The sequence below is a fragment of the Dromaius novaehollandiae genome, chromosome W, assembly GCF_036370855.1.
Source record: "Dromaius novaehollandiae isolate bDroNov1 chromosome W, bDroNov1.hap1, whole genome shotgun sequence".
Taxonomy (NCBI): domain Eukaryota; kingdom Metazoa; phylum Chordata; class Aves; order Casuariiformes; family Dromaiidae; genus Dromaius; species Dromaius novaehollandiae.
Window position 1 is genome coordinate 4677203 of NC_088130.1, and position 20780 is coordinate 4697982.

The following is a 20780-nucleotide window of genomic DNA, read 5'->3' on the forward strand; positions in this document are numbered from 1 at the left end:
ACATGAGGCCCCCTCCTTTATTATCCCACTGAAATGCCTGGAGGCTCCGGACAGGGACCGTTGTCCGAGATTCAGGCAGACCTAATTTCCTGAATCCACCCCAGTTATCCGACGCAATTCCTCCCGAACTTCATTATGCGGACTACCGGAAAAACAATTCTGCTGGTCCACCCCTATTGGGGGGAGCAGACGGGGACCCACCTGGGTCAGGGCAACCCAGTTCTGTCTTCAGAAAGGCCTCCACCAGTGCCTGCAGCTGTGGAGTAGGCATGCCATGTATAACCAGCCTAGGAATACCTGCCTTAAGGGCCTGCCTCCACAAATCATTCCTGTGTTTAACTGCCTCTGCATTCCGGGACTGAGGCGTTTCTCTATTCTTGTCTTTTGATTTAACAGTGCGGGCAGTCACTGCCCAGACTGGCTTTGGTCCACGGGGAGCTTCACTCTCTGCCCCCATTTCCCGAACTAAGGTCAGAGCCCCATGACTCACCTCTCCCCACCTCAAGGGCACATTCTGAAGCTCATTCTTAACATTAATCAGTGCAAGCTTTACAGCGGGTGTAGCACCCCTCATTAAGGGTCCCATTCGGACCAGATCGGCATGGGCTTCCATAGGGGAATCCAGGGGAACGTTCCCCAAAGGGCCCCAGCCAAATCCTCTAAGCTCACACAGCTGCTCCATGGCAGCTCTTAGAAATCCTGGGGTTAATTCCCCTATTGTTCCTGCTGGCAGACGGGCTGCCTCGCCTCTCTCTAAACGATGCACGCCACTACACCAAACTGCTTCGTGGTGGGTGATGGATGCGGGATCCCGCTGGGCGCCAGACAGAAACACCCCTGGCCCCCAGTTCCCTGAGGCCTCTGAACCTAAGAGAAGAATGTGATCACCCCCATCCTCCGACACGTGAGTTGTATATTCCAGAGGGGTGTAGAGAACCGGTACTAAATGCGGCTTTGTCTCGACATTGCTGCCGCACCGCCATTTCTCAGCATTGAACATCCCACAGTTTAGAGGTAAACAACCTCATGCGCCTGCGCAGGGACCAAAGGCGCGAAAAGAGCAGAAGGCGGCTTCTAGGGAGGGGCAGCACGTCTGACACGAACCACACGTACACATTTGCGATCTGCGCATGAGCGAGAGACCTCGAGAAGCCCCTAGACGTTTCTGGAAGGTTCCAGGAGGGTGGACTGCGCATGACAGCTCATTTGCTTGAGAAGCCAGGAAGCGCCCTCCCGGAGGCAGGACAAGAGCCTATAAAATCCACAGACTCCGTAAAGCGCCGGGTGACAATTGGAGATCTCGAACGAAGTCAGCGGAACATCATTGGAGTTGGAGTGGTGGTAGCTAGACTCTTCTCTCCTTTTCCAACTTTCTCTATCTTTTCCCCTTACCCTTTCCCCCCCCCCCACCCTTCACCTCCCCTTCGCTTTTCCCCACCTTTTCTCCCCACTTTGTGGAAAATTAAGTTAAAAGGTTGTACGATATTTGACTGGTTTTAGGGGCTTAATCTCGTCCTTGGGATCGTAACGAAACCCTCCCGATATTGGATCGGGACATCTAATTGGCGTCACGGACAGGATCCCTTGAGACGAGAGTGTCGTACAACCTTATAGTGTGCTGAGCGATTGTGTGTGTGAACAAGACGTACGAACAAGTACGAAGCGAGTGCGGAGTTCCGATCCGTGGTTCCGCTCTCCCGCGAGGGAAGCAGCCAGAGACGAACGAAGCGTACGAAAGGAGTGAATGTTGAGATCTTTTTATTAGATACAAGTATACTAGCTTGTGGTTTGGCCTCCTGAGCTGATACTGAAAGAGGAGCTAAGAAACCAGCTCCTGAGGGAGGCAGACACCCTCACCGAAACTGAGGTGGTGCTCGAGGGAAAAGGGGTACACCAAATGTACCCCCAAAGGGACCTAAAAAGACTAAAGGAGGCCGTAGACGGCCCCCCCGATATGTGCCCACTAGTCAAAACGGAATATATATACGAGGAAGACAGCGACAACCGTCCCCAGGTTGTTACCAAAGAAATCCCTTTCACAGCTACCGAATTGGCCAAGCTGCGAAAAGATTTTGCTAGAACGGCTAGGGAATCCGAAACCGAATACGTGTGGAGGGTATCCCTGTCGGGGACGGGGGGACGGAATCCTGCTATCGGAAAAGGAGGCAGAGGGACATTGGGGCCCAGGCGTGTTCCTGACGACGGGCGATCGCCGAGCCCCGTGGTCCCTGATTCAGAGGGCCGCATATTGGGCGGGGGGGCTGGACCCTCTGGAAAGGGGGGATCCCCTAGCTATAACAGGTTCCATCAATCAATTGCTGGAAAATGTACAAAAGGCAGCTTGTCTGCAAATGATGTATGATCGGGAACTGAAGCCGAACCTGAGCTCTCCGATGTTATTGCTGGTAGATCCCGAGCGGATGATGCCCCTAATACGGGGACTTCCTGATTCCCTGAAACCTATTGGGATCCAATTGCAGGGGAGAATCGCGGCTGCCCTGGAGGGGATGGTAATCCCCGAGCATCGGCAGCTGGGGAAAAAGGTGTGGACCTGGGGGGAGATAGCCCAGGAATTGATTAATTATGGGAGGAAAGACGGGCCAGTCGACTGGACTTACCAAAGGGTGGAAACTAGGGCCGTGCGGGCGGCAGAGCCAGCATACAAGCCGCTGGCATTTTTCTGGGAGGGGATCCAGTCTTAGCCAGAAGAGAAAGATCCCTGGCCCGGCAGGGACTATGGCAATTGGGGCTGCAAAAAGGCGTGCCCCGAGACTTGATGGACGGGGCTCCCGACCAAAAAACTAGAGCTCCTGGTACGGAGGTGGTCCGGACAGGAACCCCCGCCCAGACCGAAACAACCCCCCGCGCCGGCGTTAAACGTTGGGGAGGAGTTCAAGGAGGACGAAAGGGTGGCGGGAAAACTAGCTCCTCGGCCCCCTCAGGGTGAGCGGGGAGGCGGAGGGTGGTCACCTCCAACGTCCGTTTAAGGTGACCAAAGCGGTCCTGGCAGGGACCCCGCCCCCTGACGGGGTGGCTCAGAGAGCCTCCCTACGAAAATGGTACGCACAAATAGAACATTATTGCGAAATTTTTTCCATAATGGAAGGAGCCGCTAAAGTATTAAGTATACAAGATGAGGCAGACTTGAATAAAGAAACCCCCCGACTTCCCCCTGTAATTCAAGTAGCTCCCCCATTTTCCGATCAGATCCTAAATGCATGGTTCACAGATGCTTCCTCAAAGCAGGAAGGGAAAACCTGGAGATACCGGGCTGTGGCGCTCCAAGTGGGGACTAAGGAGCAGATCATTACAGAGGGAGAGGGCAGTGCGCAGGTGGGAGAGCTGGTTGCAGCGTGGAGTGTATTCCAACACGAAAGCCAGGCTACTTCCCCTGTACACATCTACATGGACTCATATGCGGTGTTCAAAGGCTGCCCGGAATGGCTTCCTTTTTGGGAGCAAAACGCCTGGGAGGTCAATAGAATACCAATCTGGCAGAAGGAGAGGTGGCGAGATATCCTTGCAATTGCAAGATGGGGGGAATTTGCGGTGGCATGGGTGGCTTCCCACCAACAAGACAATACCTCGGCGGACCGGTGGAATGCTGAAGTAGACGAATTAGCTCGGTTAGCTCCGTTACAAAGTGCCCAGGTACAAGAAAACTGGGAGTACTTACTAGAGTGGCTGCACGTAAAAAGGAGGCACTCGGGGATCAACGATCTCTTCCGCGAGGCACAAGCTCGGGGATGGCCGGTCACTAGAGAGGAGTGCAAAACTTGCATATCCTCTTGCGAGCAATGCTGTGTCTGTTTGGACAGGCCCCCCGCCTAGAAAACGAGCCCCTGCACCTCAGGGAAGGAAAAGGCTTGTGGGAGGCCTGGCAGGTCGACTCCATCGGGCCGTTCCGAAAAACAGCAGGGAAATGTTATGTGCTGGTGGGAGTCGAAATAGTATCTGGCCTTGCACAAGCCTGGGCCTGCACCAAGGCGACCGGGGAGAACACGGTGAGGGCCCTCAAGGAATGGTTCAGAACCTTTCCCAAACCACAGGCTATTCAGTCTGATAACAGCTCGCATTTCACTGTGAAAATAGTCCAGGAGTGGGCGGCTTGGGAAGGAATTTCGTGGGTGTTCCACACCCCATACTACCCGCAAGCGAACGGGATTGTGGAGTGAACCAATGGGTTGCTCAAGCGCTTTTTAAAACCACACAAACCAGGATGGGCTGAGCGGGTGGAGGAGGCAGTGACCAGCATCAATAGCCGCTGGGGAGCGAATGGATGCCCCAAAATTGCAGCATTTTGTCCACAAGCCCCAACAATCGTACCCGCCTCCCAGAGCTCCGATCCCCCTGATATCCCATCCCATTCCCCCGGCCAACCTGTTTTGGTGGAACTTCCCACCGTGGGAGCCGTACCGCTCGTATTAGACACCCCAATAAATAAATATACTTGGAGAGCAAAAGATGCTAGTGGGAAAACCCACTAGATTCACACAAAATGGATTATTCCCTCCTCCTGACCCAAGGAGCGAGTTTGTTCTTATTTCTGTTTTCAAGGGTGGCGATCTGACCAAGATGCACCTACTGCTCTGGACCATCCTGATTCAAGGATGCATCCATGAAGGCGACGAACGACCACTCCCCCTACCTTCCCCCCAACCCATTTAATGCCTTCGAGAACAACGAGTTCGTGTTGCTGGCGAAAGCAGTAAGCCAAACTGTCAATTTAAGCCACTGCTGGGTTTGCGGAGGACCGCTAGGGTTGTCAAGCTGGCCGTGGACGTCCACACCCCTCACCCCAGACCAGATCGTAAGCAATTACAGCGAAACCGTGGACGACGTGGGACGACAGTGGGACCTGGCCAATTCAGTTTCCAGCCATGGGGCAATATTGTTTAAACCGTACCCAGGAGGGAGGGATCAAAGTGGGGGAAAGTAAACGTCGATGGACACTCATTCGTAAGCCGCTTGATAAGGATGGGAATCTCCACCTATGGATGTGGCTTGATGAAATGGGGCGCAATCGGGGACTTGAGGGATACTGGTCAAACAAAAATGAAGCTTTAACTCGCCAACGACCCAATCATCCCCCTTACAAAGAAACCTGCAAATGGTTCCTACCACCTCACCCGACGGCATAAAGAAAATCCATGCCATCCATCGGCCACGGCCAACCACAGTACCCATCATTTAAACCCATTCCCAGTTTATCCTGAAGGAGGAAATTGCATATTGACATCCACAACGCGTTTGCCAGCTGTTTTATACCTGTTGTAACAATCACTTACCTCGTTAACTCAGTTTTGATGCTTGTTCTGTGAAGTTAAAAAGCTATTAAAGTTGTTAAAGAATGAGCTTGCATTGAGCAACACCTCTGTTTAATCACTGTTAAGCACTTTATTTTTTACCTGAACCCATATCGTTCCTTTTACTCTTCCCGTGACTTCCCCCTGCCCCTAATTCTCTCTCCCTTCCTTGCTTTCTTTCTCTCTCTGTCTCTCTCTCCTGCCACCAAGCTGCAATGTCGAGCCATGGGGTGGTGTAGAGAACCGGTACTAAATGCGGTTTTGTCTCGACATTGCCGCCGCACCGCCATTTCCTGGCATTGAACATCCTGCCTCGAAAAAGAAAAAAACCATCTTCTCCACAGTTTAGAGGTAAACAACCTCATGCGCCTGCGCAGGGACCAAAGGCGCGAAAAGAGCAGAAGGCGGCTTCTAGGGAGGGGCAGCACGTCTGGCACGAACTGCACATAAACATTTGCGATCTGCGCATGAGCGAGAGACCCCGAGAAGCCCCTAGACGTTTCTGGAAGGTTCCCGGAGGGCGGACTGCGCATGACAGCTCATTTGCTTGAGAAGCCAGGAAGCGCCCTCCCGGAGGCGGGGCAAGAGCCTATAAAAACCACAGACTCCATAAAGCGCCGGGCGACACTTGGAGATCTTGAATGAAGTCAGCGGAACATCATTGGAGTTGGAGTGGTGGTAGCTAGTCTCTTCTCTCCTTTTCCAACTTTCTCTATATTTTCCCCTTACCCTTTTTCCCCCCCTCTCTCCTTCACCTCCCCTTTGCCTTTCCCCACCTTTTCTCCCCACTTTGTGGAAAATTAAGTTAAAAGGTTGTACGATATTTGACTGGTTTTAGCGTCTTAATCTCGTCCTTGGGATAGTAACGAAACCCTCCCGATATTGGATCGGGACAAGGGGTTTCACCAGGCTTACGGCTATACCGATCAGCTATCCTAACCAATGCCTCCGGATCATAGCTAGTAGTCTTCATGACTGTGCGAGGTGGAGCCCCTCGCCCACCTGTGGTTTCCCACTTCACCACAGGTCTCACTGGAATGGTCTCATTCACAGAGTTCTCATCGTCCGAGGGTTCGGACGGATCAGAGTCAAACCAAATATCTCCGTCCCAATCCTCGGGACCAGCTCGGACTAGAGCCCTAAATTTTAAAGGATCTGGGGTTCTTCCCCCAGACGCTAGCTGTCGAGTCAACATACTCTTGACCCAAGTCTCCAAATGCTGAATTCTAACTGCATCATTCTGGGCAGTCTTTTTCTGAGACTGCAACTGAGTCTCCAACATGGTGAGGTGTGCCTTTAAATCCTTGATGCACTTTTCTTTCTCATCTAACTGATTTAACACCTCTTCTCAGCACCTCCCGCTAGCAAACAAGAGGTAAGCATCTTACGCACAATGCCTTTACCCTTTCCATCTTTCACCTTACCTCGTGCGGCCTCTAAATGACGCACGATCTCTTCTTCTTGATCCCAATTACTCTCGACTGTGGCCGACAGATGAGTGAACTTTTGCCTTAAACATTTGTTGGTACATAAGGTGCAAGCAAACCATAACCCCCAACAAGCCATCTGTTCCCGGCGGGAACAGGACTGAGCTGCTGCGACCCCCGAAATGGTCTCCCTGCAACCATTCAGGACACACCAAGCCTGCGCTGAACCAGACCACGATCGGGCAGAGACTTTGGGACCTGGACTGTAAATTACTGCTGCTTAGCACAACTTCTATAAAGCTTGCTTAGCATGAGTAGCTAAATTTGCTGAAGCCTTAGGCCGCACTCCCTAGTTCAGTGAGAAAGGGCCCCAGAGCTGGTGCAGGCTGGAAAGACAAGGGGGTTACCAGCAGTTTGCATTTCCATGCTTCACGCTCCGGGAGGAAGGATGTCAAGGCATTGAAGTGAGGCCTGCTTGGGCACCGGGACCCTGGGGAGCAGGGCCTCCTCTCGCTGTGGAAACAATGCTGATTGGGGGGTCTGGGCTATCTCAGGGTCCAGATCATATTCCCTTTGTCTGGACCTTGGGAAATAACACCTACCGTCACTGCTGGGGAAGTAATAAATTGTCAGGGCTTTGAGAGATAAGGGCAGGACCCGAAGAATGAAAACGCATCTGTCAGCAGAAACCACAACAGTAAACAACCTACCTAGGGATCCAATAAGGAGCAGGAGACCCCAGACCTAAATATTACTATTGGTCCAAACTACTGCGTGAAGGGTGGAGAGCTTAGATTGGAAAGTATAATTGCCCAGGGATTTCTTTGTTCGGGGTCCCTCTTCGGAGGCACCCAACTCGAGCTGTAACTACTGCACGCGTGTCATTACAATTTATTTATTTAATTTGCCTTGATTTGGCTCCGAACTTTTCAGCGGGAACCTAGGGTCGGACCCTGCTCGAGTTGTAATTACTGCACGCGCTTCACTAAAATTTACACCCAGGGTGAAGAGGACCAACAGGACGCCGCTGGATCCACGGGTGGTGATATCCCTTTCTCTCTCCCTCTCTCTCTCTTTTTTCTCTCTCCTCCCCTTTGCCTTTCCCCACCTTTTCTCCCCACTCCGTGGAAAATAAAGTTAAAAGGTTGTACGATATTTGACTGGTTTTAGCGTCTTAATCTCGTCCTTGGGATCGTAACGAACCCCCCCCGATATTGGATCGGGACATCGACCCACTGCTGGTCGAACTCTGGGTTCTTAGGGATGCCATGCCTTGGTAAATATCCTTCCAAAGTCCCCATCTCGTCAAACCACACCCCACTCCTGGTACCAGTAATGTCGCAGGACGACCGACTATCTTTACAGTCCCGGACCATGAGGGTTTCGTGTGGCACGAGGGAGGGGAGGAGGGGAGGAAGGAGATGTACTGCGTGACTCCACAAGTTATTTTCAAGATCTAAATTTACTACACAAGTTACAACAGTACAAAGCAACAATTCTTATCCACAGAAACTTAGTTCAACTAGAATACTTATTTTCCAATTCTAACTGATCTTACCCACGCGTTGCCTGAGCAGCCAAGGTACACTCAGTCCCAGGGAAGTAACTGCAGGAGGGCGTCCCCGTCCCAAGGGGATCTGCAAGTTGGCAGACCCGCTGTCACCCGCGAAGAGCCAAAGACGGCCTCCGGGGCCAACCTATTTATCCCCTTCAGGGGAAGGTGGAGGTGGAGTCGCAAGGCCAGTTGCAGGTCTCTTTGTGCAGTCCCAGTCCCTAGCTCTTGGCTGCTGCAGGGTCCAACTCTCCTCTGTCGTTGTTATGATGATCGCCCTCACAGTCATGGGGTGGGGGGGGAAGCTGAACACCCCCAAGGGCAGGCTAGCTGCCTTGAGCACTCTTCAGCACTGGAGAAAGGAGTTTGAGTGACTGCGAATGACTGCTTTACTCTTGCAGGGGTGGTCCCAAGGAGAGATCCCATAGCTCGGGTAAGGAGGAGATAATTCCAGTCCACAATGATTAACACTGCCCCAGCAATGAGAGGAGGCTTTGTTTCTCAAGGTCCTGGTGCCCAAGCAGGCCTTATCTCAAAGCCTTGACATCCCCTTTCGGAGTGTGAAACACAGGAATGCAGACTGCTTGTAACTGGCACCAGATGGGGGGATGCCCATAGGAGGCAAACCAATTAGCCAGCCCGGCATCTCTGTCATTCTGCCGGATATGTTGGATAACGTCTTGTAAGCAGCTGATATCATTTTCAATAGATGCCGATTCATCAGTGATGTTGAAACAGCACATCTCGGCAAAGTCATGATGTCTGTGGTTATCTCGCAGTAGGGATCAGTCGATCCCTAGATGATTTTGCAGTGTTCCTTGCCGTACTGCGCCCAACTCCCTATTTAAAGAGGCAATGGCTCTAGATGTCCAATTTAAGCTGTGAGCCAAAGCACAGGGAACATGCTCTGTTTACAGTTATGCACCACCACCCCCGGGATCCCAGCTAGGCTCAAGAAGAGGCCTAGAGCTTCTGCATGAGAAAATAAACTTATATGGGGGTTACAAGTGGCATCTAGGATATGCCGCAGGGTCCTTTGCCAATCCGTCATAAAGGGAGGGATGCTTAAAGTAACACGACCTACAGTGCATAGGCCACCTGTGGCATTGGCCGGCACATATGTATATGCTGTAGGGCCACACAGAAGGAACCACCCTAATGGTAGTATAAGGTGAGCAGATGCATAGGTAATATCCATAGTGTCATTACAAATTAACTGTGTAGCGGTTACATTCTGCAGAACAGAGGCAGCATTTACAAAGCGAAATCAAGTATCTGCTTTAGATATGTTAGCTATATGGAAAGAGTAAGCCCAAGGTGTCAGCTTTTGGGAAACAATACCCAAATCGTGGAAATTCATGGGAGTAACAGAAATGTCAGCATTTTTTAGGAAAGTGTAACTCTGCAATACCTCGAGCGGAGCTGGTACACCTATGTAACACGTAGTTAAGGCATCATCTACTGATCGTCCTCCTGCAATACAGAAAGCAGAGAGGTTAGCTGATCTTTGTGCAAGTCAAATCCATGTATTTACGTGGGAAGCTGGGGGCAACATTCCAACAGCAACTTACGGATGCTGGCGTGATAACTTGTTGATGCGAAGATAGAAAGGCATGGTATCGCCATCAGGAAGGACTAGAGCAGTGGCTCCTGGACCATCTGCCAAAACAGTGCCAGGCTGTTTTTCCTTTTGAGGCGTCAGTATCCACACACTGGCTAAAGAGTGCACTGAGGGTGTTTGCTGAACTTGAGGCACTCTGGCACTGTGGATCAGAATTCCTCGCAGTATTGGTGCTCCCTGTGGAATATTTACTGGCACAGGTGCGGATACCTGGAATGACAAATCTTGAGAGGAAGTTAATAGAAGTGGGGTAATTTGAATGGATATCAAAGGTGTGAATAGCCATACATGCTGCGATGGACAATCGAGCTGCAAGTGTAGGTTTATATTTTTCTGCTTGGCAATTAGCAACGGTTTGGGTGCATAGAATTCTGCCTCTCCTGAGGCAAGCACGCAGGGGGCAACCCCTCCTTCCATAAGTGATATTCAGGCAGGGGGTGCCAACGTTGGTTTAATTTGCACTCGTTCATCGGGAGTGAGTACCCCCCACACGCCTGCTGTTAAGCATGAATAGTGCCTGGGTCAATACACTTGCCCATCCCTTTAATGTCTGCGTTGGGGTGAGCTTTCTAACTTGCTCTTTCAACAGACCATTCATTCTTTCTATTAGTCCACTAGCTTAGGGATGGCGCAGGATGTGTAAAATCCAGGTGATCCCCAAATCCTTTGCCCATTCCTGCACTACATGTCCTGCAAAGTGGGTACCTTGATCACTCTGTATTTTTTTAGGTATATCATAGGTATACATCAGCTGTTCCAAACCTCGTAGAGTGGTGGACTGATTTGCATGAGAGGCGGGATATGTATACATAAGACTCGTGTAGGTGTCTACAGCAGTTAGAATATACTTTCGTCCCTGTGAAGGGGGCAATGGGCCTGTATAATCTATTTGCCAGGTAGTAAATGGCTGTTCACCTCATTTAATATGGCCGTATGTACTAGCTAGAGGTACTCTCACTACCTTCGTACAGGTGGAACGATTAGCACGTGCAGTCTTATACCAGTGTAGTGCTAGCATGGGGTGGCCTCGCGACAAGTCCCAAGCTTGAGCAGTGACAGGGCCCCGATGCCCTGACCATTCGTGCGCTTGTCGGGCTTGTTTTAACTCTGAGGGGGTTGCCATCTGGTCAGCCGCTGAATTATATTGTGTCTCAAGAGTCTCTTGCTTTTGATGGGCATCAACGTGTCGTACTGAAAATAACTTTTGTCTGCACAAGACTCCAAATTTTTTCCCACAAGGAGCTTCCCCAAAGTTCCCTATCATGTATTTTCCATTGTGCAGCAGTCCATGTTGGCAGCCAAGCCCGCAAGCCTTTGTACACTACCCAACTATCTGTGTAGAGACAGCGTGCATCTCCTTCATCTAAAGCTATAGCTGCGGCTTTTAGCTCAGCCCATTGACTGGAGTATCCTGTGCTGGAGGCAAATACGCATTCTCCTGCCCAGGAATACACTGCACTGCCATCGGAGAACCAAGCCCACTCCCGCTGTCCGGGAGATAACATCTCAAAGGGAGGAGCTTCCTGTACCGGTGACACTTCTGCCGGGGGCGGGACAGGAAGAGGTAGACCCTCCGGTTCAGATAGCAATGGCATGTGCTCAAACTACTTCCCCTAACAAGGTTGCATGCACGGTACTTGTGCTCTTTCTCCCCTCCTTAAACCAGGCTTGTAGATAGTGTTTCCATTTCCACTGCAGCTTGGGCCACCTCCATGCAGGCCTGTCCCGATCCAATATCGGGAGGGTTTCGTTACGTTCCCAAGGACGAGATTAAGACGCTAAAACCGGTCAAATATCGTACAACCTTTTAGCTTTATTTTCCATGAAGTGGGGGGGAAAAGGTGGGGAAAGGTGAAGGAGAGGAGAGGGGAAAGAGGATAGGGGAAAAGATAGAGAAAGTGGGAAAAGAAGAGAAGAAACTAGCTACCACCACTCCGAATCCGATGATGTTCTGCTGACTCCGTTCAAATTACAGCTCAAGCTTGGTGCCTCCAAAGAGGGACCCTGAACAAAGAAATCCCTGGGCAATTGTAGATTTTCAAATTAAGTTTCCCACCCCTCACGCGGTAGTTCAGACCGATAGTAAACTTTAGGTCTGGGGTCTCCTGCTCCTTATTGGGTCTCATCGTTGTTCCTAGGCAGGCTGTTTTTCACCCTTATGTTTACTGTTGCGGTTTCTGCTGACAGATGTGTTTTGATTCCTCGGGTTCTGCCCTTCTCTCTCAAGGCCCCGACAAAGAGGTGTTGTTCCAGCAATTAGCACTGCCCCAGCAGTGACAGTAGGTGTTATCTCCCAAGGTCCTGACGAAGAGGATATAATCCAGACCCGACCCCCCCTAATTAACACTGTTTCAGCAGTGAGGGGAGGCTTTGTTTCCAAGGGTCCTGGCACCCAAGCAGGCCTCACTTCAAAGCCTTGACATCCTCCCTCCCGGAGTGTGAAGCATGGGAATGCAGACTGCTTGTAACTCCCTTATCTTTCCAGTCTGCACCAGCTCTGGAGCCCTTTCTCACTGAACTAGGGAGTGCGGCCTAAGGCTTCAGCAAATTTAGCTACTCATGCTAAGCAAGTTTTATAGAAGTTGTGCTAAGCAGCAGTAATTTATAGTCCAGGTCCCAAAGTCTCTGCCCGATCGTGGTGTGGTTCAGCGCAAGCTCGGTGTGTCCTGGGTGGTCGCAGGAAGACCATTTCGGGGGTCGCAGCGGCTCAGTCCTGTTCCCGCCGGGAACAGATGGCTTGTTTGGGGTTATGGTTTGCTTGCACCTTATGTACCAAGAAATATTTAAGGCAAAAGTTCACTCATCTGTCCGCCACACCACCCCGTGACTTAAACATTGATTGTTACGTCTCCTTCCTGAAGTCTTCATAGCCTTCGTCCACAGTGGTGATATGAGATAGAGAGAGATCAGAAGGAAGTATAGAAAAGGTAGAAGCGCGCACGGTAGTTATGAACAATTTTTTAACAAGTCGCGGGAAGAGTAAAAGGAGAAAAAAAAAGGGTGCTTAACAGTGATTAAACAGAGGTGTTGCTCAATGCAAGCTCATTCTTTAACAACTTTAACAACATTTAACTTCACAGAACACGTATCAAAACTGAGTTAACGAGGTAAGTGATTGTTACAACAGGTATAAAACAGCTGGCAAACGCGTTGTGGATGTTAATATGCAATTTCCTCCTTCAGGAGAAACTGGGAATGGGTTTAAATGATGGGTACTGTGGTTGGCTGTGGCCGATGGATGGCATGGATTTTCTTTATGCCTTCGGGTGAGGTGGTAGGAACAAATTGCATATTTGACACAACATGTCGGATTAATTGAACAAAGCAAGGAATTATACAAGGTAAGAACATTAAAGCGGCGACCGCACATAACAAATAGAATATTAACTGTTTCACCCACGGTACCCCTGGTAACCAGGACCACAAATTGCCACTCCAGCCGTTCCAGGTTTGGACGGGGACATGGGCTATTTTTCTGATATCTTTGGTTAACTGGAGAACTACTTCGCCTACATCATCTATTCTATCTCTAGATAACAGTTGGAAATATTTAATTTTCCACACACCCCTCCCTCTTCAGCTCACAGGTAGTCTAAAACCATGCGGTGCTGAAGGATTGCCGTGCGCATGTGTTGGGACTGCCAAGTTAAAAGATCTATTGCATCCGCGGTTTTGTTGGTAATAATTTCCAGAGCCGCTTGTAGTCTGATTATTCGGTTTATGTTATAAATGGGTTCTCTCGCCCCCGATATTGGCTCATTAGGGTTCCAGGTTGCAGGCCCGTAATGCTGAATTATTCGTTCAGGAGGCCACTCATTGTTTCCCCATTTTTGCGTCCCACCCAAATCTACCTTAATGCATTGTGTCTTACGGGCAACACTTCTGTCTCTGAGGTTATCATATACCTTTACGCCTAACCGAGGTCAACCTGTTTCTGGTAAAAGGAAAAACAAAGGTCTGATAATCCCTATATAACAGATTCCCGACCACCCCGCGGGTAAAAATTTATATGCTGTGTGTCCGCAGATCCAGTAATGCCCCTTCTTAGCTCCGATGCCCTGAGCAAATGGCCCGTCTATCCCTGGTGGGAACTGAAAGTAAGTTGCATCTCTGTCGCCCAGAGGGCTGAAAAATGTGGTTGCCCCATCACCTATTCGGCCGGTACAATACCAAGCCCCAGAAGTGTCTTTCCATTTGCAGGTTCGCTTGTAAGGGGGATGATTGGGTCGTTGGAGAGTTACAGTTTCGTTTTTGTTTGACCAGTATCCCTCAAATCCCCGATTGCGCCCCATTTCATCGAGCCACGTCCATAGGTGGAGATTCCTGTCTTTATCGAGTGTCTTACAAGTGAGTGTCCATCGACATTTACTTTCCCCCACTTTGATCCCTCCCTCCTGGGTACGGTTTAAACAATATTGCCCCATGGCTGGAAACTGAATTGGCCAGGGCCCACTGTCGTCCCACATGTCGTCCGCGGTTTCGCCGTAATTGCTTACGATCTGGTCTGTGGTGAGGGGTGTGGACGTCCACGGCCAGCTTGATAACCCTAGCGGTCCTCCGCAAACCCAGCAGTGGCTTAAATTGACAGTTTGGCTTACTGCTTTCGCCAGCAACACGAACTCGTTGTTCTCGAAGGCATTAAATGGGTTGGGGGAAGGTAGGGGGAGTGGTCGTTCGTTGCCCTCGTGGATGCATCCTTGAATCAGGATGGTCCAGAGCAGTAGGTGCATCTTGGTCAGATCGCCACCCCTGAAAACAGAAATAAGAACAAACTCGCTCCTTGGGTCAGGAGGAGGGAATAATCCATTTTGTGTGAATCTAGTGGGTTTTCCCACTAGCATCTTTTGCTCTCCAAGTATATTTATTTATTGGGGTGTCTAATACGAGCGGTACGGCTCCCACGGTGGGAAGTTCCACCAAAACAGGTTGGCCGGGGGAATGGGATGGGATATCAGGGGGATCGGAGCTCTGGGAGGCGGGTACGATTGTTGGGGCTTGTGGGCAAAATGCTGCAATTTTGGGGCATCCATTCGCTCCCCAGCGGCTATTGACGCTGGTCACTGCCTCCTCCACCCGCTCAGCCCATCCTGGTTTGTGTGGTTTTAAAAAGCGCTTGAGCAACCCATTGGTTCACTCCACAATCCCGTTCGCTTGCGGGTAGTATGGGGTGTGGAACACCCACGAAATTCCTTCCCAAGCCGCCCACTCCTGGACTATTTTCACAGTGAAATGCGAGCCGTTATCAGACTGAATAGCCTGTGGTTTGGGAAAGGTTCTGAACCATTCCTTGAGGGCCCTCACGGTGTTCTCCCCGGTCGCCTTGGTGCAGGCCCAGGCTTGTGCAAGGCCAGATACTATTTCGACTCCCACCAGCACATAACATTTCCCTGCTGTTTTTCGGAACGGCCCGATGGAGTCGACCTGCCAGGCCTCCCACAAGCCTTTTCCTTCCCTGAGGTGCAGGGGCTCGTTTTCTAGGCGGGGGGCCTGTCCAAACGGACACAGCATTGCTCGCAAGAAGATATGCAAGTTTTGCACTCCTCTCTAGTGACCGGCCATCCCCGAGCTTGTGCCTCGCGGAAGAGATCGTTGATCCCCGAGTGCCTCCTTTTTACGTGCAGCCACTCTAGTAAGTACTCCCAGTTTTCTTGTACCTGGGCACTTTGTAACGGAGCTAACCAAGCTAATTCGTCTACTTCAGCATTCCACCGGTCCGCCAAGGTATGGTCTTGTTGGTGGGAAGCCACCCATGCCACCGCAAATTCCCCCCATCTTGCAATTGCAAGGATATCTCGCCACCTCTCCTTCTGCCAGATTGGTATTCTATTGACCTCCCAGGCGTTTTGCTCCCAAAAAGGAAGCCATTCCGGGCAGCCTTTGAACACCGCATATGAGTCCGTGTAGATGTGTACAGGGGAAGTAGCCTGGCTTTCGTGTTGGAATACACTCCACGCTGCAACCAGCTCTCCCACCTGCGCACTGCCCTCTCCCTCTGTAATGATCTGCTCCTTAGTCCCCACTTGGAGCGCCACAGCCCGGTATCTCCAGGTTTTCCCTTCCTGCTTTGAGGAAGCATCTGTGAACCATGCATTTAGGATCTGATCGGAAAATGGGGGAGCTACTTGAATTACAGGGGGAAGTCGGGGGGTTTCTTTATTCAAGTCTGCCTCATCTTGTATACTTAATACTTTAGCGGCTCCTTCCATTATGGAAAAAATTTCGCAATAATGCTCTATTTGTGCATACCATTTTCGTACGGAGGCTCTCTGAGCCACCCCGTCAGGGGGCGGGGTCCCTGCCAGGACCACTTTGGTCACCTTAAACGGACGTTGGAGAACTATGGGTTGCTTTTGAATAGCTCGTTCAGCCTCCCTTAGAGCGAGGCTGACTACAAACAGCCCCTTCTCCCACAGTGTACCGCTTTTCAGCGTCTTTGAAGCTGCGTGAATAAAACCCAATGGGCTGTGCAGGCCCCTCTGGCCCCTTCTGCCACAGGTGGATAGAGAGCCCGGTCCGGGCAACCCCCCATTCGATCTGGATAGGGTCGGTGGGGTGGATTGGCCCCAAAGCTTGGTAGGCATTTGCCTCAAAAGCCAGCAGCTGCAATGCCTCATCGTGGACTGAGGTCCACTCCCAGTGAGCCCTTTTCCGTAGTAAGTCGTATAATGGCCTGGCAAAAATTGAAAAATCAGGAATGTGCTTCCTCCAAAATATGAGCAGCCCTAGAGCGTGTTGCAGGTCCTTTTTGGACTCCAGCATTTTAATTGAGTCCAACGAGGACAGGGTATCCGGGGGGATGCAGGTCATCCCCCTCCTCCACCAGATTCCCAAAAATTTTACTTCGCTGGAGGGAGTTTGGATCTTTTCGGGCGGAATTGTCAGCCCTATCTGCTCTAGGTGGGCAATAATGTCGCGCTGCGTTTTCTCAACGTCCTCTACCTGGCTCCCTCCCACGAGCACATCGTCTATGTATTGATAAATTTTGACTCCTGCCTGTATGGGGACAGTTTCGAGCTCTTGTGCTAGCGCATGATGGGCTAGCGTAGGGGAATGCTTGTACCCCTGAGGTAGTCGAGTGAACGTGTATTGCTGTCCCTCCCACGTGAAGGCAAAACATTCTTGGTCCTCAGGCTGCAAAGGGACCATAAAAAACATGTCTTTGACATCGATTGTTGCCATCACAGGGTGGGACTGCTCCTGGATAGTCGCTATTAATTCAGCATTGTTTGGCACAGCTGCAATCAATGGGCCTGTATTGTTATTTAGTCGCCGATAGTCTACGGTGAGTCTCCACTTACCCTTTGGTTTTTGAACTGGCCATACAGGGGAATTGAAGGGGGACTGTGCCGGGATCACAACTCCCTGTTTTTTCAGGTCCTCCAATACTGGGGCAATACCTTCTCTGGCTCCCAAATGTAACAGATAGGGTTTTACATTAGTCAGCCGGGAAGTGGGGAGAGGAGGCGCTGCTTGCAGCAAGCGCACTGCCACACCGAAATCTCCGGTTAGTCTTCTGACCTGAGGAACACCGAAAGACCGCGAATTCCCCTGGGTATCCCGCCACTGTTTCCCCCTCAGGACGTCTATGCCTAAGAGGTTCATTTGAAAAGGCCCCACAGCCACCATGGTGTCCACAGGACTCTCTTCCCCTGGTAACCACAATGTTACCGGGGTCATGGGCACAGTCTGGGTCTCCCCCAGAGCATTTAAAACTATTAGGTGTTTGGAGGGGACCGAGATGCCACACCGTTCCGCCTCACTCCGTGTTAGCGCTGTAATTTGGGCCCCCGTATCAATTAAAAAGGTTACGGGCCTTCTCTTCGGCCCCACCGCTACGGTGATTAACAAGTCTCCTTTGTTATTGCAGGTGAGTTGTCTTATAAACATCCACCCTCCGCCTCCCCCCTCACCCTGAGGGGCCCGAGGAGCTAGTTTTCCCACTGCCCTTTCATCCCCCTCAAACCCCTCCCCCACGTTTAACGCTGGCACGGAAGGTGGGTTCGGTCTGGGCGGGGGTCCCTGTCCGGACCACCGCTGTACCAGGAGCTCTAGTTTTTTGGTCGGGAGCCCGTCCATCAAGTCTCGGGGCACGCCTTTTTGCAGCCCCAATTGCCATAGTCCCTGCCGGGTCAGGGATCCTTCTCTTCTGGCTAAGTCTGGGCTCCTCCCAGAAAATGCCAGCGGCTTGTTTGCTGGCTCTGCCGCCCACACGGCCCTAGTTTCCACCCTTTGGTAAGTCCAGTCGACTGGCCCGTCTTTCCTCCCATAATTAATCAATTCCTGGGCTACCTCCCCCCAGGTCCACACCTTTTTCCCTAGCCGCCCATGCTCGGGGGTTACCATCCCCTGCAGGGCAGCCGCGATTCTCTCCTCGCGGGGCACATCTTGGATTCTCCCCTGCAATTGGATCCCAATAGGTTTCAGGGAATCAGGAAGTCCCCGTATTAGGGGCGTCATTTGCTCGGGATCTACCGGCAATAACATCGGAGAGCTCAGGTTCGGCTTGAGTTCCCAATCGTACATCATTTGCAGACAAGCTGCCTTTTGTACACTTTCCAGCAATTGATGGATGGAACCTGTTATAGCTAGGGGATCCTCCCTTTCCAAAGGGTTCAGCCCCCCCCGCCCAATATGCAGCCCTCTGAGTCAGGGACCACGGGGCTCGGCGATCGCCCGTCGTCAGGAACACGCCTGGGCCCCAATGTCCCTCTGCCTCCTTTTCCGATAGCAGGATTCCGTCCCCCCGTCCCCGACAGGGATACCCTCCACACGTATTCGGTTTCGGATTCCCTAGCCGTTCTAGCAAAATCTTTTCGCAGCTTGGCCAATTCGGTAGCTGTGAAAGGGATTTCTTTGGTAACAACCTGGGGGCGGTTGTCGCTGTCGTCCTCGTATATATATTCCGTTTTGACTAGTGGGCACATATGGGGGGGGCCTGTCTACGGCCTCCTTTAGTCTTTGTTAGGTCCCTTTGGGGGTACATTTGGTGTACCCCTTTTCCCTCGAGCAGCACCTCAGTTTCGGCGAGGGTGTCTGCCTCCCTCAGGAGCTGGTTTCTTAGCTCCTCTTTCAGTATCAGATTTTGGTGTTTCTCCTCCTCCAGCGCCTGCTTGGTTTCCCGTAATTGTTCTTGCAGGGTCGTTACCGCCGCTTGCAGTGCGGCAACCACAGCCTCCGCCTGACAAGGTGCCCGCTTCCTGTCCTCCACCGCAGCTGCTAGGCACGCCCGTAGCACGGCGCAAACAATAGCTTTTCCTTTTCCTCTCTTAACTTTAGCTTCTTTTTGCAAGACCGCTATTCGGTCCACTACACTTTGCAACTGGAACCAATGGTCCCGTGCGCAGTCTCGTCCCGGGGGCAAGGGACGAGAACGGTGTACTTCCAAAAGGTCATACAATTTCTCAATTTCCTCACAAAAATCGCCTGCCTTCTGGGCGGCCATATCCTACAAAGGGGATTTCGTCCCGGGAGGACCAAACCTTAAAGGAGTCCAAGTTTCCCCTATACGCTCCCAGGAGGACAAGCCGTAAGCTACTACAAAAATGTCCTACAAAGGGGATTTCGTCCTGAGTGGGTCACACCTTAAAATCCAAGTTTCCCCTATCCACCCTCAGGAGGCCAAACCGTAAACTAGTATACTAAAGATCTCAGCATTCACTCCTTCCTTACTCTTCTTTCGTCTCCGGCCGCTTCCCTCGCGGGAGAGCGGAACCGTGGATCGGAACTCCGCACTCGCTTCGTACTTGTTCGTAGGTCTCGTTCACACACAATCACTCAGCACACCACAAGGTTGTACGACGCTCGTCTCAAGGGATCCTGTCTGTGACGCCAATTAGATGTCCCAATCCAATATCGGGAGGGTTTCGTTACGATCCCAAGGACGAGATTAAGACTGTAAAACCGGTCAAATATCGTACAACCTTTTAGCTTTATTTTCCACAAAGTTGTGGGGGGGAAAGGTGAAGGGAAGGAGAGGGGAAATAGGATAAGGGGAAAAGATAGAGAAAGTGGGAAAAGAAGAGAAGAAACTAGCTACCACCACTCCAAATCCGATGATGTTCTGCTGACAGAAGGCTTGTTCGGGGTTATGGTTTGCTTGCACCTTATGTACCAAGAAATGTTTAAGGCAAAAGATCACTCATCTGTCCGCCACAGGGCCCTGACTCTATCATCCTTCAGCGGCTCTCCTTCTGCTTCCTTTCAGCAGCTCTTTTGTTCAGCCGGGCTCCACCAGCGGTTCAGCTTACCGCTGCCTCTACAGCCCTGGACAAAGTCAGTCTTCGGTCCCTGTTCGGGCGCCATTTGTGGCGGTCTGATTCACGGACTCCGATGTGCTGGATCAGAATCAACTTTATTCAAGCAAGCAAGCCCTTTATATAAACTCTAGCCTGGATCGGTACTTTCCCGAAGGTCCTGTTCCCATCATCACGCCTTCTCATTCCGTGCGGCTACTACCTTATCTACATACTGCTATTTATTCCTCCCAAGGCTTTCGGCTCCTTAACTCTATCTTGTCCAATCCCTCGCTGTCTGCCCCTACACTCGTGCTCTTTCTCCCCTCCTTAAACCAGGCTTGTAGATAGTGTTTCTATTTCCACTGCAGCTTGGGCCACCTCCACGTGGGCCCTGACTGTATCATCTATCACCCATGCCTGAATGGGGAGGGGGTGTGTGTACAGTCACTGGGTCATGTCCTGTAACTCGTTCAGTATCCTGCAAAGCCCACACCACAGCCAAAAGCCAAAAGCTGTTTTGCCAGAGGCATATAATTTGCTGTGGCCCCTTGCAGGGAACAGGACCAGAAACCTATAGGTTGCCGCCTTGCGTGGGCACATTGCTGCCACAACCCCCAAGACATCGTTTCCCCCATAACC

General features: G+C 51.2%; 2 pseudogenes; one reads left to right on the top strand and one right to left on the bottom strand.

Annotated features, from left to right (window-relative positions):
- Positions 1-1897: 1897 nt before the first annotated feature.
- LOC135324359 (uncharacterized) lies at positions 1898-4175 on the top strand (annotated as a pseudogene).
- Positions 4176-15036: 10861 nt separating this feature from the next.
- LOC135324360 (uncharacterized) lies at positions 15037-19297 on the bottom strand (annotated as a pseudogene).
- Positions 19298-20780: the final 1483 nt, after the last annotated feature.